Raw genomic sequence first — 17623 nt, 5'->3', positions numbered from 1 at the left:
TGTGTTTTAATGATTATTTCAAATCAGTCAAGACATGACAACACCCACCAACCAGTCCACTACAACAGTGTTCTTGAAAATTGGGTTTTTACTATATTTTATTATATGAAAAAGTGAGGAGTATGTGTGCATCGTAAAGAGACAGCGAAGAATTAAAAAAGTTAAAATAAATTTCATTAAAGAAATGGCACAGCCTCAAATGTTCCCTCAAGGTTAAAAGGAAACAGACACTGCCTGAATTGAGTTTTTAAAATTTCTGCTACATTGCAAGTGCATATAGATAAGAACAAGCTATAATAATAATAATACATTTGAAGATATTCTAAAATATATTACTATTGTAGACAAACAGGACTTTGATTGATTCTGTTTGTATACTTAAATTTTCCATCAAGAAAATTAAAGTCATTTGTCTTTCACAGCAAAATCTTTAAATTATCAGTGGATGATGATGTTTACTTCTCATAGGGAATTTTTCAAATTCAAAGCAATGACTTTAAAATGTAATATTGATCTAACTTTTAACAGCAACTGTTATCTGTAGCAGTTCTGAATAACCTTGGTTATGCAGCCAATTTGCATGCTGGGCTTTTGAAGCAGACACTGTTGGAGGTAAGGCAACAGCGAACCATGCTAAGTTGATCAGTGAGAAACTATAAATGCTGCTTTTTGGTTATGAAGGTATTTGTGCATGTTTTACATTAGGCATTACAATTTCAATTAAATAAAAGATATTTGTTCTCTACTCACAACACTTCATTCCTGGCATGGGGTATCTTCTGCATCAAATCTGAATGTTTTCCGTGTGTCTAAAGAAAATATTGAAATAATTTGTTATTAAAAATCAGCACAAATGATGCATTTGTATTTATTTATAGTACACCTTTGTTTATAGAAAAGCACAGAATATATATAATATAATTACAGTTGCTGAAGTAAAATGGCTTTACTTTTAAAGTTGGGAGCATGCACTGATGAAAGTGTGTTGCCACACCCACCACTAAAGACAGTGGATTTAACGATAAAAAGCAACTGGCTGACAAACTGTATAAAAATTATCAGCCAGTGATGTCAGTAGATTATTAGCAGCGTACATGGTAGATGATTGACATGCACCTCTCCCACATTCTAATACTTCTGGTGCCACTAATAAACATAATGAATTTTATTTTTCATTTTAGAATACAGTAATCCCTCCTCCATCGCGGGGGTTGCGTTCCAGAGCCACCCGCGAAATAAGAAAATCCGCGAAGTAGAAACCATATGTTTATATGGTTATTTTTATATTGTCATGCTTGGGTCACAGATTTGCGCAGAAACACAGGAGGTTGTAGAGAGACAGGAACGTTATTCAAACACTGCAAACAAACATTTGTCTCTTTTTCAAAAGTTTAAACTGTGCTCCATGACAAGACAGAGATGACAGTTCCATCTCACAATTAAAAGAATGCAAACATATCTTCCTCTTCAAAGGAGTGCCTGTCAGGAGCACAGAATGTCACATAGATAGAGAAAAGCAAACAAATCAATAGGGTTGTTTGCTTTTAAGTATGCGAAGCACCGCGGCACAAAGCTGTTGAAGGCGGCAGCTCACACCCCCTCCGTCAAGAGCAGACAAAGAGAGAGAGAGACAGAGTTTGTTTTTCAATCAAAAATCAATACGTGCCCTTCGAGCTTTTAAGTATGCGAAGCACTGTGCAGCATGTCGTTTCAGGAAGCAGCTGCACAAAAGATAGCTACGTGAAGATAATCTTTCAGCATTTTTAGACGAGTGTCCGTATCGTCTAGGTGTGCGAACAGCCCCTCTGCTCACACCCCCTACGTCAGGATCACAGATAGTCAGCGCAAGAGAGAGAGAAAAGTAAGTTGGGTAGCTTCTCAGCCATCTGCCAATAGCGTCCCTTGTATGAAATCAACTGGGCAAATCAACTGAGGAAGCATGTACCAGAAATTAAAAGACCCATTGTCCGCAGAAATCTGCGAACCAGCAAAAAATCCGCGATATATATTTAAATATGCTTACATATAAAATCCGCGATGGAGTGAAGCCGCGAAAGGCGAAGCGCGATATAGCGAGGGATCACTGTATAGGAATTTGTCATTTTCAACCCCCCCCCCCCAAATTATTTTAGTTTTACCACCTCCAAAGATAGTTTGGATATTAGTGACAAAGTTGTTTTGAACAAACAGGAAATATCCCATGTTTAGGTGACATGTTGAATGTGAGTAGAGGAAAAGACATAGTGGTGTATGTATTGATGCTACATGAAAAAAGTAAAATGCATTGCTGAAAACAGTCCACTGTTTTGACCTCAAAAAGAATCTTTACAGCACAGAAAAAAATAATTTCAGCTATAGTATGAGGTTTGTCAATTTATTTCCATGTAGTGTCGCCTATGCTAGAAAGTGCTACTGCAATGATGGAGCTGTTGAAAGTGGCATATTGCGAGGATGCTATAAAAAAGACGAGTGTCTTTGAGTGAATATGCCATTTGCCAAAAAGGGACAAGAAGATGTGAATGATGATTCCAGAAGTGGATCATGCATCATGACAATGTCATAAGCCATAATGTGCTCAGTATTTTCTAGCCGCAGATCACTTACCAAATTGGGCCTTCGACACTATTCATCCGCCTTAGCCCCTTGTGATTTCTGGTGCTTCCCAAAAATAAAAACTGGCATGAAAGGATTAAGATTTCCAGATATATCTGATATCGAGCATAACAAAGGAACTTAAGGGTATTCCAGAAACAGAGTTCCAGGTATATTCCCAGAAATGCTAACACCATCTAACCAAATGCATAGCTGCAAAAGGCGATTACTTTGAAAGTGACAGTAGTAACTGTTAGTACACACTAGTGCTGGGCGGTATACCGGTTCATACCGAAAACCGTTTTTTATTTTTTTTATGATATGGATTTTTCTTATACCGCAACACCGGTTTAAATTGCCTAAACGACGTTCGGAACGTGGCAAAGCGGGAAACTGTTCAAGTGGGAACCTTTATCACTGCTACACCGCTAAACACAGATTTGTTGCACATGGGCTCTTTTTTCACTGCTACACCACCAAATAGAGGGCGGTAGCATAGGTATGCCGCGTGGTGAAAATGGACAGAGAGCATTCCGAAACTGAAGCTGACGATAAAGTTAAACATAATGACACAGAAGAAGTTTTGCCGAAAAAAAGGAATCACGTCCGTCGCCTGGAGATACTTTGGTTTTAAAAGGTCAGATGTGTAAATACTGTTTCTATACTACTCGATAACACTGCAAGCCAAGTTGTACTTGTTTTTGTACTTGCTAGTGTATGTTTTGTTTGTATTGATCCTGCGATGTGCTGGCGACTCGTTCAGAGATAGGCGCAACTCTGAATGGATGGCATAATTAAACATGTATAACGAAGATATTTTTAAAGTTCTGAACACTCCGTCGGCTAAGTTAATAACTAGTTTTAATTTCACAAAGATGTTTATCTGTGTGGTGATTGCTGCAGGCGCCTGCTGTTAGTGTGGAGGAAGTCAGTTTAAGAAGCGTAGTGATTAACGACTGGGTCGGGGAACACTTAACACAAAGTATTTGATGTGCTGCATTAACTTGTGACGGGGTTTGAGAAAATCTAGTAAATTAAACATTGATTTTAGGATGAAGTTTAGTTTACAACATTCTACTTTAATTATAAAATAAACTATGAGAATAAAGTGGAAATGTCGACTTTAATCTTGACATAGTCAACATGTCGAATTTATTCTCGACATATAGTTTGTTTTTTTCTTCCGTGTCCATATTTTTTTTTCTTCACAGTGGCCCTAATGCGCTTCCATAGGGCTATACCACAAACAGCATTATAAATGCAAGTTGCAGTTTTTACTATTTATGTATATAGCTTAGCTTGAAGCAAGGTCCATATTAATGCAGTTTGCCTAAATGATGGTACAGTTGGTAAGATGTCATCACCAAGTTGCACTTGTTTTATTTTATTTTAATTTGGTGAATACTGTGTAATGCACCTGGGCTTGAAGCCTTGAAGTAATGGTGCAGCTATCAGTAATACTATTATGCATTTTATTGTTGTCTGCGGTGGGTTGGCACCCTGCCCAGGATTGGTTCCCTGCCTTGTGCCCTGTGTTGGCTGGGATTGGCTCCAGCAGACCCCCGTGACCCTGTGTTCGGATTCAGCGGGTTGGAAAATGGATGGATGGATGGATTTTATTGTTGTTATTTATTAGTTTAAATATTATGCAGTTTAATGATGGTAAAATTGTTTAAAAAGTCACTTAAACGTGTCAGTGGACAGAGATTGTTAACATTAACAGAAAGTGTAGTTGTACAATTCTCATAACAGTCTAATAGGTTATTCTTAGCCAGTCTACTGCAGTAATTGCAGTGGAAAATGTGGTTAACATCCACTCATGCATGGGGAAAAAAATACCGTCTAATACCGTGAAACCGGCAGAATTTAGAAAAATACCGTGATATAGAATTTTGGTCATACCGCCCACCTCTAGTACACACACATTTTTTCTACAGGTTTATTTCAAGAATCCATCTGCCATACCTCAGAAGTTAATTAGCAGCCCAAAACTAGTCAAACTGGGAAAATCCAGTGAGTCAGAATGGTCATTAAGATGGCTATTAGGGGATAGACATATAGTTCAAAGGTTCAGTTGCTTTTAGTGCTTCTCTTCTTTTTATGGTCATTCTAATTGTGTTACTATGTTCCATTCTACCTGGAGATATCACCTTCAGAATAGTCAGTTAATAAGTAATTGATAAGCTATTAAAATTCAAAAAAGTTGTTTTTCCCAGTTATCAGATTTGTTCAATGCATTCTTTAAAGTTTAAAAAAGTGCTCAAGATATTAAATTTACTAGTTAGCCACATATATTATAAAGGTCCTTCCCATAGTAGTACCATACAAATCTTTACAGATGTAATAAAGCATTTGCTATAAAGCCTTTTTTATTGTCTTTGCATGTCTGTTGTATCTTTTGATTTGGATAAGGTTTGTGACAGAGTACCACATAGAGAGGTCTGGAGGTGCAAGAGAGAGAAAAGAGTGCTAGAGAAGTATGTGAGGATTGTCCAAGATATGTATGAAGGAGTGAGGATTCAGTTTAAAAGCAGTATTGGGGTAACAGACAAGATATCAGTTAGAGTAGGTCTACTACTCTAAATGTGGTCCATTCAGTCTCAGCTTTTAAATCCAGACTGAAGACTTACTACTCCAGATTAACATACCCTGACTAGAGCTGCTGATTAGCTGTGCATACTGCACCTCTGTTGTGAGTTATTTGTACTAAAATATAAGTAATATATTTTCAAACTGTTACTAACCCTACCCTATTCTTTTTCTCTTCTCAGTATCCTCATGTGGTGCTTGAAATATCTACCTTATTGCTGCATCTCGGCACTAATGATATTTATTTACAGCAATCTGAGGTACAAATGAGGAACTTCATCTCTCTATGCACCAAAGCTTAAAGAAAATGTCAGAATTTAGTTGTATCTGGCCCCTTACCAGATTATACGGACGGGATGTGATTTATAGCAGATTACATTCCCTTCACTGTTGGCTAGAAACCTGGTGTGCAAATAAAAGCATAGTGTTTGTGAACAATTGGGATGATTTTTGGGAAAGGCTTGGATTTTTCAAAAGAGATAGTCTTCATCCTAAATGGAGGGGATCTTATGTATTATCCCAAATAATGGCAGCAAAACTGCCTGGCTGACTGATTAAAGCACCATCCAGCCTGCAGTCATGCGATCTTAAATCACAGGCTGTTGTTTATCCCACCTTTTACTATCCTGAAGCTGTTACCCATACTCCCTGTTGTGGGGCATCCAGTAAATTTAGTCTTGATGCAAACCTTAAATTACTTCATCCATCCATCCATCCATTATCCAACCCGTTTTATCCTAACTACAGGGTCACGGGGGTCTGCTGGAGCCAATCCCAGCCAACACAGGGCGCAAGGCAGTAAACAAACCCTGGGCAGGGCGCCAGCCCACTGCAGGGCTTAAATTACTTGATAACCAAAAAATAAGGTGTATAATTAGACCAAGAGATAAAACCAGACCCTCCACCAGGGGCATCTGTAATAGAAATTTACTTCAAATAAAAACTAAAAATATATCACCAGTTCAGAAAGAAGCATGCAGTCTTAAATGCTGCTTATTGAACATTTGCTCTCTTGGCAGTAAAGCATTTTTGGTAAATGATATTATATTAAGTACAAAATCTGATCCGTGTCTTCTCACTGAAACCTGGCTTAGTAAATGTGACACTGTTCCCCTAGCTGAGGCGTCACCAGACGGATACTCGTTCCTTCATAAATCTAGAAATTCTGGTCGAGGAGGAGGCCTTGGAATAATTCATTGTAACAAAATGCAAATTACTTCTAAAAGTTTAGGCGACTTTACATCCTTTGAGGCATTCATTTTAAATATTAAAACAGATTCCAACATAATTATTGTGCTAGTCTACAGACCACCAGGGCCATATTCATTGTTCATGACTGAATTTAGCAACCTTTTATCTGATTTGGCTATAAATTATGATCACGTAGTATTGATGGGGAATTTTAATGTACATATTGATGTGGAAACTGACACTTTTAGAAAATGTTTTACTTATTTGTTAAATTCAGTAGGATTTTGTCAGATTGTCAAAAGTCCAACTCATAATCATAATCACACATTAGATTTAATTATAACTTACAAAGTTGAAATTCTAAATTTAATTATTACTCCATTAAATGAAGTTATTTCCGATCACTACTTAATTACATTTGATTTAGTTCTGCCCTTGCCAACATACTCACAGATTAAAACAAAGACAGTGCGACATCTAGATTGTAATTCTGCTTCAAAATTTATAGATACTTTGAGTAAGTCGAGTGTAATTGTGGAAAACCATTTAGATCATTTAACATCAAATGTAAACATGGAAAACAATTTAGATCAGCTAAGTGTGACCTTGAGAGATGCTCTAGACGCAATGGCTCCCCTTAAAACAAAAGTGATCAAAGCACATAGAAACCCTCCCTGGTTTAATGAAAACACTCGAGCTCTTAAATTAAAGTGTCGAAAACTGGAGCGCAGATGGAGAACAACAAAGCTACATCTCTTTCAAATTGCATGGACAGAGAGTGTTAAAAAATAAAAAAAGCTCTCTTTAAAGCTTGCTCAGAATACTATTCTACAATAATAGATAGCAATAATAAAAATCCTTGGGTACTGTTTAGAACAGTGGCTAAATTAACAAATGGGAATTTAGATCTACAGTGCAAAATACCAACAGATATTAGCAGTACAGACTTTATGAACTTCTTCAATGAGAAAATTAAAAATATAAGATCCCAGATCTCAGCATCACAGTACAAACCGCATACTAGCTTAGCAGACCCTGTCTCACATTACATTCAGCACTTTAGTAATTTTAATCCTATAACTGAGCAGGAAGTCTTAACTTTAATTTCTAAAATGAAACCCACTACTTGTTCCCTAGATCCAGCGACAACAAAACTAGTAAAAAGTGCAATGGATGTTCTTGCAGCATCTATTCTAAACATTATCAATAGTTCATTATTGCATGGCACAGTACCTGATGCACTAAAAGTGTCAGTCATTAAACCATTACTTAAAAAGTCAGACCTAGACCCATACACACTTAATAATTACAGACCTATTTCAACTTTACTCTTTCTCTCTAAAATACTAGAAAAAGTAGTCGCCAATCAGCTTCAGTCACACCTTATGCATTACAATTTATTTGAGAAATTCCAGTCTGGTTTCCACACTGGTCATAGTACAGAAACGGCACTAACGTGGGTTGTAAACGACATTTTGATATCCTCTGATAAAGGAAACTCCACTGTAATTATATTGTTAGAGTTAAGCACAGCATTTGACACCATTGACCAGTCTATTTTACTGCACAGGCTAGAAAATGATGTTGGGATTACAGGCACTGTGCTCGCCTGGTTTAGTTATTATTTATCAAATCGATTCCAATATGTACAGAAATGTGCTGACAGTACTCCATCATTATACACAGAACTGAAATATGGTGTCCCGCAGGTCACTACTGGGACTTTTACTGTTTTCACTTTACATACTTCCACTGGATCTATCATTAAGAAACATAACGTTAATTTTCACTCATATGCAGATGAGTGTACATTCTCTTACGTCTATATGAAATAAATGCTTTAAACATTGGCTTTCCTAATCTGAGTAGCATAGTGCTCCTGTGGTTAGTGTTGCAGCCTAATAGCTTCAGAGTCCTGGGCTCAAATCTTAATTCCAGTTGCTGTCAGTGTAGAGGATTGTCTTGAGTCTTAATTTTTTCTTCAGGAACTCTGGTTTTCATCATATATCAGAAAAAAGAAGCATGTGGATTCTAAACCAGGCCAATTCAAGTGTGGGTATGTGCATGTTTGCACGCGAGCGCGGCAATAGACTAGCTAGTGATGCTGCTAGCATAGGCTCTGCCCTCCTGTGAGGTTGCATTTGATTTTTTTTTTAGGTTTAAGAAAGTTATGTTCAAGAGGATAATTTAAAAGTACTTCCTGTATACTTGGCAATAACCATTTATTGCATGAACTAAATTTATTTATGCCTACAGCATTAACAAAACGTGCATTCCACATTTCTAGCTTTTGTCACAATTATTTTTCTATGGGTAAATTCAATAGAGTGATGCTGGTATGTTAATAAGAACAAATAAACAAACACATAAATAATACAGATTACCTTTTTCTGTACAGTACTTGTGGTACTGGAAAAAGTTCAGTGGTGTCACTGTAAAGCAGGAACTCTGTGAGTGACAGAAAACTGGATAATTCAGTATGAAAAATGCAAACCAATGAGATCTAGTAAACACAGTTTAGAGCAAGAGTGGTCACTTGTTCACCCAAAAATTAAAGTTATAGACATGTCAAGCAGAAAAACATTCTCATAACTGAATTTCACAGAAAATACAGTATAATATTGTTATTTGACAAGATAATAAATACTGATAGATTTGTATCTAAACACTGTACTGTAAAACTGAGGTCACTAAAAAGTACATTTTAATTTCAGGTCTGCCTTACTATGGCAGGCACTTGTACAATTTAACCATGTCCACTAGACAGTTGAGAATGGCTGATAAGATCAAGTGTTGCTGTAATGGCAAAGTCAATCAGAAAAATTACACTATGAGTTCATTAAAACAGAAATAAAATTTTAGGCCAAGATAATTTTCTCAGGTGTATAAAAAAGAAAGTGGTCATCCATAGTAAGTGCATTGAAGTCCATCCATCCATTTTCCTGAACCGCTTATCAATGGCAGGGTCATGAGATAGCTGGAGTCTATCCCAGCATTCATTGGGTTTAAGTCAGAAACCACAATTCTAAAACATATAATAAAGGGATCTCAGCAAAATAATTGCAACCCCTTCCTTGATGATGTCTACACAGGCAAACTCTCTTTTTTATTTTTTTGTATTTTAGATACATAAAAGAATGCCCAGCAAGACATGGATGGGTTTTTGGTTGCAGAGTCCCAGAAGTTTTATCTCCATTGTATTTTTTTTTCCAACTGACCATCTGACCCTTAATATAATACTTTATTTGATTATTGCTTTTTCACTTACTAGGGGGTTCTGCCCCCTGCCTGCTTCGCTTGCCCACCCCTGGGTTTGGTTAACCGGATATACAATTTTAAGAGATTGTTATTTTCATGGGAATTGTTACATATGAATTATTTGCACTTTTACTTTAAAACTTTAGTAAAAACAATATTTGGAATTAATTTTTCTTCAAGATCGCATTGAATTTTGATTCTGTGTTTGGACTTACATCATAACAACGCAATGTTTAACTGCCTGTGAATGAATATCGTATCTTTCTCTCTAATAAATAGTACAACTTTTTTGAACGTTTGTTCATGCTCTTTCTCCTTCACTTTGTTGTTGACATGTCATCTAGAACTTATAAAATTATTGTCCTGATAAAACTTATAAGAGCTGAGAGCGCAGGAAGTGTGTCTGACAAAAGCATTCACACGACTGAGGTTAGATGACCGTGGTCTTATTTGAAAATAGTTGTAATTAGGGAGTTACTTGAAAGAATCTCATGTTAAAAGTCTTCGTCTCACAGGACTTCATACCACGCCAATGGTTTAGAATCTTTTAATTCTCGCTGACAACATGAATTAGATGATCTACAAGTCTCTGACTTAAAGTTTAAATCCGAACAATATATTCGATCTCTTTTCGCTGTTCTGTTATTTCACCAAGTAAAAATTTCTGTTTGTTTGCGCCAATGTGATCTTTCCTATCCTTTTTTTTAGACTTTCAAATTTTCGTACTTCCATTATCTCTAACCTGCTCTGCATGTGTACCGCACCAACATTTTTGAATTCTTTATGATGTTCTACTTTGTCATCTACTCTTCATCCTTTATTTCCGGCCCCGGGCATGGACTCGTCTCGTGGGATGTACAAGTGCCTCTCCGAGAAAATCACGTCTTGTCTCCTTACAAGATTTTTTTTTATAATAGAGAGACTACTATTTGTGGAGAACACACACTACCATTTGAAAAGCACCTTGAATTATACTAAGTATTGGTAGGTGCTATATAAATAAAGGTATTTGTTGTTGTTCTCAAAGAAAAATAATTGTATTCAGGCTGGAATTAAACTTTAGCATACACTACCAGTCAAAAGTTTGGACACACTCAAAAATGTTCATTTTTTTTTTATTGAAATTGATTCCTTTTTTATCAAGATACCATTAAATTCATTTAAAAATAAAGCCAAGACATTACTAGTGTTGCTAATGGCTATTACTGCCAGAAATGACTTCTTCTTTAAATACACGCCAAATACCAGTGTCATCTGAAACAGTGAAAAGATGACTCTGGGATGCTGGCCTAAGAGGCAGAGTTTCAAAGAAAAGGTCATATCTGAAACTGACAGATAAAAAGAAAAGATTGAATGAGGAAAAGAACACAGGCATTAGATGAAAGATGATAGGAAAATAATATTATGGTCAGCATCATGGAGTAATCCTTTTGATGTTGCAGGCAACACTAGTATTTGGCACATATTTAAGGAATAAGCCAACTGAGCACCTGTAAGGTGTTTGTTCCTCAAACTACAGACTCTGCTTTACTTGTCCTCGTATTCATCTGGGCCTTACCCCTTTTTTACTATTCTGATTAGATCCAGTTTGCTTTCTTCTCTCAATAAAGTAACAGACACCTTGTATGAAATCTTCAGTTTCTTGGCAATCGGTCACATGAAATAACCTTCATTCTGCAAAAAAACAATAGACAGACATGTCCCTTGAGAAAGCTGTTTCTTTTTGTTCATTTTTGAACCCAGAACTGAACTTTAGAAATGGCAGTACCTTGCAACCCAGGTGAACAGAATAACAGGATTCAGCTTCTAATACAATTAGAAAGGATTCTCTAATAGCCAATTACCATCTAAAATGACCAATTAAGGATAAGTTAAGTGAGTTGACCATTAGGACACTGAAGGAATGCCTCTGCTGTAAACAGGGCTTTGCAATCACATACTGTATTAATAATATATTAACAATAGGTCATTTAAAGCAGTAATTGCCATTAACAACATTAGTAATGTAAAAAGGATATCAATTTCTATAAAAAACTAAATTTCTGGGTGTCTAAAGTTTTGACTAGCAGTCCCCTGTGAAATATACTGCAATATACCACAAATTATGTGGACAGATCTTTCAATACAATGTAACATATACTGTATGTATTTCAAAAATATTTTTGTAAGATTGTATTTGAAATATAAAGAATCATACAGTTCCCCTAAAATACTGTAACAAGCACATTTCCAAATATACTGTGTATAAGACAGGCAATAAACTTTGCATCCAGGTCCTTGGTAGATATTTCATGGCCTATGTTTTTACCTTGAAAACCCTAAATGCAATCTTCCCAATGATTCTAATTTATTTTTACCTCCTGTAACTGACTAATAGTTGTTCAAGTCAGTTGCCCCACCACAGTTATGCTAGGCAGAATGACCACTGGGGGCTGGTGGTCTTTTTGCCTTGTTTTTGTCTACAGCTTATCTGGAGTTTTTTTTTTTTTTTCTCTCTCTTCCATGTCCATCTGACCTTATCATTGTACGCATCTCTAGAGACTTAAAAAAATTATTCTGTACATAAAGACTCTACTTCTCCATTAACTTCATATCTATCTTATGTGTGTATTATTATTTTTGTATGTAATTTATTAATTATTATTCTTATCTAATTCTATTTTTAATTTGTGTTTGAAGGAATTTCTTTGACATCTTGTAAAGCACTTTGAGTTCATCCTGTGTATTACCTTGTACTATAATGAGAAGTCAACCAAAATGCCACCTTTTACTGCCTAACTGAACATATTACCATAAGCAAGCTTTCAAGGCAGCTCAGGGCGCTTCTTCAGGCAGGTTGTAACACAGTACAACACACACACGTTGTACTATACAAATAAATATTGCTGTTGCTGTATTTGGTTAATAAGTTTATAATTTGTGCTGTGTTTCTATGTGATTTGGTGTAGAACACATCTCAATATCAGAAGGACCTTGGAGATACCTACTGGCTATTTTCAATCTCAGGTTAATATATATTTTAAAAGTATTTAAAAAAATAGATTGTGAAATACACTCTGAAATATATTGTGCAGTAGACTTGATAGTATATTTAAAAATATATTATAAATTTTCTAAAATATATCTTTCATCATTCCTATTATTTAAAAATATAATATGCAATATATTTTTATATTTTGGAAATTACAGTACAAAAACGGCAATAACGCGTATTTTACAATACATTTCAGTACTGTATACTACAAGAATTGTGTAATATATTTACTCTTTAGGTATTTCATAACATTTTTTAAAATTATAATAATCTAACATTTTTTTTAAAATATATTTTAGATTATGTCATTTTTGTAAGGGGTGTAAGCCTGCAAAATATGGGTTAATTATTTTTATTTCAGTTTTTCTTTGTTTTGTTTAATCATTTATATAAGCATTCAATTACTTATACTGTATATTACTCTTTCTATTTCACTTCTACATCATGTTTTCCTAAGATGTAATTTGTAAATGATTATAAAAAGATAATCTTCAGGTGTCAACGCAGTACCAGTTCGCAACAGGGTGCAGACGTTCATTTCGTCCGACAGCGTGGACCTTATTATACCGCAGTTTCCCATTTCGTGAACGTGCCTGTCAAGCATTGTGTCGCCGATACTTTGTTCCTTTTTCTTAAATCTTCACAAGGGAGCGGCCCTGTGCCAAGAATAGACTCTCACGCAACTTTGTATTCTCCTTCACTTCTCTTCCCTCCCTCCTACCGTTCAAGCAGCCGTACCCAATTGCTCCCTCCCCGCCTCCTTCCAAACTCCCATGATCCTCGCTGTCGAATGATGTCATTATTTTTTAACCCGAGAAAAGGGGTGGAGATTTAAGTAATTTCAACAGCTGCACCCCGCCCCTCCCCTTCGGACCCCTGCGGTAGCGAAAAAGGCAGGAGGGCGGGAAGGCGTGAGCGTGGAAAGAAGACGGGGAGGTTCCAAGGAGCGCGAGAGTCGTGTGTGCCTGGTTTCTGTGGTACTCTGTCACCCCAAGAGACTGCACCAGCGGGAGACATTGAAGTGTGAGCTGCCGTAGGATCCCAAGGAGTACAGGTAAAACAAGTCTTGGTCTTGGATGGGATAGTGTCTTGTGGGAAAGGACCTTGACGACGCCCCAAGCCGGACAAGTTTCCGTGTACTTTCGGGTCGTTTGACTCGTCATGGTGTACGGCGCGGAGTCGAGCAAAGTTCGCAAATAGGGAGCGTCACAGAGGTGTAGTTGTGCCGCCCAGGCTCGCATGGATTTGGAAGGAGTAGTGTCGGCTCATTTCTGATCCTTCTCCACTCGCCTGTTTCTCTTGTGTTTTGCTAGCGGGGTGTCGAATGACTTGAAAGGTTGGTTTATCGCGATTAATGTAATAGCTGTCCGCGCCCCTTTCCTTGTCCTTTCTAGGTTCCTCTTACTATGTTTCTTTTTTGACCGGTTGATTCACAAGGTTGTCCACCATCTGCGCTGGCTAGATAAAAAAAAAAAAAACACGCGTAGTGCTTCTACTGATAAGAATATATCCGCTTTTTATAGTAAAAAAAGTTTTGTCAGCTGTATTTTATTTTGAGCACTGTGTAATCCATTTCAAAACCGAGTAAAGGCTAGCGATGGTACGTTGCCAACCACCCCCGCCCCACACCGCCACCGCATATACATAGTTGGTCATTTAGTTACCCAGTGTGTTTCAGAACTCTCCAGTACGCTCATGAGCTTGAATACCAGAAGGACGGGGTCACTTATCTCATTAAGAAGATTTTCTTTGTAGATCATCCATCCATTTCCTTAAACCGCTTAATCCTGTTATAGACCACAGATTAATTTTTCTTCTGGGTCGTATTTTATTTTAAATCGAACATCGGTGATATTTATTTGAGAACTTTTACTGGGACTGCGGAATAATTACATCTGCTGTGTAAACCCTTATCCAGTTTTTGAAGCCGGGGCATCCTGCCAGGCAGAGGAGAAAGGAAAGGAACTGAACCTAGACATGGCCCCCGTTTATCCTAGACATAGTTCTTGGTTACACTAATAAATCTGGGTTAAAGTGGACGATTGCAAGCGGTTATTATATACCAATGACCAAGCAACATTGGTTATGTATAACAGTACTAGTAATTTAATATGGGAATATTGATTCATTAATACAAAGTATGATCAAGTTGTAGTTACTGTTTTGTTCATTTTTAATTTGCTTTGCCTGTGCATGTTACAATGACAACAAACCTAATTGGTCCGCTAAGATCTCCAGATCTTTTTTGAATTTCAAGTCTCCCTAAAACAATCTGAGGTAGAAAATCTTTTAAGAGTGTCCTTAGCCTGTTGCAGGTCACTTGCTACTCTGTTTTGCTCCGTCCTCTTCCCATGGCAGGTACTCTGAGCATTCTCTGGACTCTCCAGTGATCTCATCAGACTTTCCTGTTTATGGTAAAGCAGTAACTCTACTTCATAGTCCTCTCATATTGTCAAACCCCCTTTCCCTCCTCACAAAATCTTAAAGATTTAGGCCAGCAGCCCAGTATTACACTCTCATTTTCATATTTTCTATATCTGGTTTTTCATCTGTGTAAAATTTGTAGCAGTGGAAAAGTAGATTGACCTGTAGGCAGAAGGATTTGTCAAAGGGCTTAAACTTCTGCTTCACCATCCAGCAATAACTTTTTTTTTTTTTTTAAAGTCATAGTGTTCAGTTACTTGTAAAGAGAAAACGGAACTAGAGAATGGAAGCTTTCTTATTCTGTCCTTGAGAAAATCTTTCACCAAGCGCTTCAGTTGGATGATTGTAATTAAAAAGCGATGTAACATGCCCAAACACAGACTGCCATGTATTATCTATATTGACCTAGGCAGATGCTTTTAATAAGTTTATATTAATTAAATGGGATAATTACAATATATTAGAATAGCTAGAAAGGTAAATAAACAAAATTCCAGTCTGTACTAAGAACTTTCAAAGTTGTGTTTAACAGTCTGCTCCAGCTACAATATTAAAAAGATACAATAATGTGCAATAAAAATTCATTTTTCCTTTTTTCTGTACCCATTTTGTTCAGTTTATGGTATCTGGGGCTGAAAAATATCCCCACATCAACAGAGAAAATTATGAGGAAAAACGGTCCTAGATGGGGCATTGTAGGGCACTTTTTGTTAAACAAGGACAGTTTATACTTGCCAGTTACCTTAAAGTGCATGACTTTTGGATGAAGAAGTGGTGGATAAAGGCTTGTGCAGAATGGGGACAATACATAAACTGTGTACAGATCATTACCCCGTGTTTAAAATTCAGTCACTTAACAGCTGTTAAACTGTTTCATTTTTTTTTCATTTTTGTTAAGGTTACTTTGAATTTCCTTCATTACAAATTTGAATTTTCACTGATTGTTAGTACTTGTCACCATGTTTATTTCTTACATTATGATCAGAAAGTGATGGTTCTGTGTTGCCATTATGATGCCTTAGCCCCTCAAGAAAGCTCTGCACAATGGTTAGTTAAAACTGCATAATATTTCTAGCATTTTATCTCTCTGTTCAAAACTTTACACTCTGTATTCTCATTTGAAAATCCTCACAGCCAACTCTGTACTGTTTTCCTGGGCTTGCTGTTGCCTCATTTATTGCACTGTACTTTTTCTGGTATTCTTCTTTCTACTCTCTTATGTCATTAAACCACATTCAGAGAGAACTGTTAGGTAAGAGCATAAAAAACATTAGGTTTAAAGACTTGTGTCAGGTGGACACTATCAGGAAGTGAGAAGGGCTACACAATTTTCGTTTTAAATAAACAAAATAAAGTGTTTCATTAAATTCAGAGGACCCCTTGCCACTGTATCTCTGAAAAGGATGGATGTGTAATGATAACATCCATCAATCTAGGGATGTGCCCATTGTAGCATGCATCAGGCTTGAGGCCGAAACAATCCCTAGACAGGGCTTCAGCTCATTGCAGGGTGAGTATAAGCACACACATACACTAGTCATTTTAGCATCAACAAATCCCCAAACTTGCATGTTTTTGGAAGGACTCCAGAGCACACTCTGGAAACCAGGAAAACATGCAAATACCAGGCCGGGAACACCAGGGACATGACTCCCTGCAAGGCAGCAGCGCGATCACTCTGCCACCATGCCACTCCTCAAGTGTAATTATTAACAGTATTCATTATTTAAATGAAGTTAATCATTTATCTGTAAAATGTAATATACATTTAATGCATTTCATCATGAAAGTGATATCAAGTGTACATCTAAGGATTCTAAATGTGCAGAGAGCTAGAATATCATAAATTGAATGTGTTCTGTGTGGCAATTGCTGGTTGTGGCTGCAGTCAGTACAGGAGGAAGCCTCAGAAGCACGTAGCAATTAACAACTGGGTCAGTTTTAAGACAACGTTTACTATGTTGTACTTTAATGACAAAATAAACTACAAGATTAAAGTGGAAATTTCGAGTTTAAAGCCAAAATTTCCACTTTAATCACAAAACAGACCTTTTCTCTGTGTCCCTTATTTGTTTTCGCTGCGGCTCCAGTACACTTCTGTACTTTCTGATGCTGCTGTGAAGGTTTTAAAAAAAAAAAAAAAAAAAGACGGCACAGCAGATGGTATATGAGACCTTTAAAATGTATCGTGTGATTACGATGGGGAATGTGTGATGCTTAAAAAGTACCACAAATACATTTGTATTTCGGCATTTTGCTTCACCATGTCGAACCATTCATCAAACATCAAAGCACGCACATTGATCCTGTAGGATGTGCAAAGTGGCTCGTTGTCATGTTGATAGTAAACGGATACAGTACTCTGACGTCACATTCCAACTTGAATACACTGTGCCCCCCACTTTTTTGTTGGTACTGCCACTCACGCACACAACACGTTAATTTCTGAGGACATGCTCAGAGGACGCGTCAGATGAATGCTGGGAGTGTGTGGTAGCCAGTATCTATCTATCTAGCCATGATATGTGCATATAA

General features: G+C 36.9%; 1 protein-coding gene across 1 annotated transcript in view; it reads left to right on the top strand.

Annotated features, from left to right (window-relative positions):
• The first annotated feature begins 13481 nt into the window (after positions 1-13481).
• LOC114648818 (rho-related GTP-binding protein RhoA-D) overlaps positions 13482-17623 on the top strand; it is a 55374-nt gene continuing 51232 nt past the window's right edge. Inside the window, exon 1 of the mRNA XM_028798083.2 lies at positions 13482-13718. The gene's annotated coding sequence lies outside the window, so the exon portion shown is untranslated. The remainder of the gene's footprint in view (positions 13719-17623) is intronic.

This window comes from Erpetoichthys calabaricus, chromosome 3 (genome assembly GCF_900747795.2).
Source record: "Erpetoichthys calabaricus chromosome 3, fErpCal1.3, whole genome shotgun sequence".
NCBI lineage: Eukaryota > Metazoa > Chordata > Cladistia > Polypteriformes > Polypteridae > Erpetoichthys > Erpetoichthys calabaricus.
Note: the sequence above shows the minus strand (reverse complement) of the source record. Positions and strands in the feature narration are given on the sequence as shown.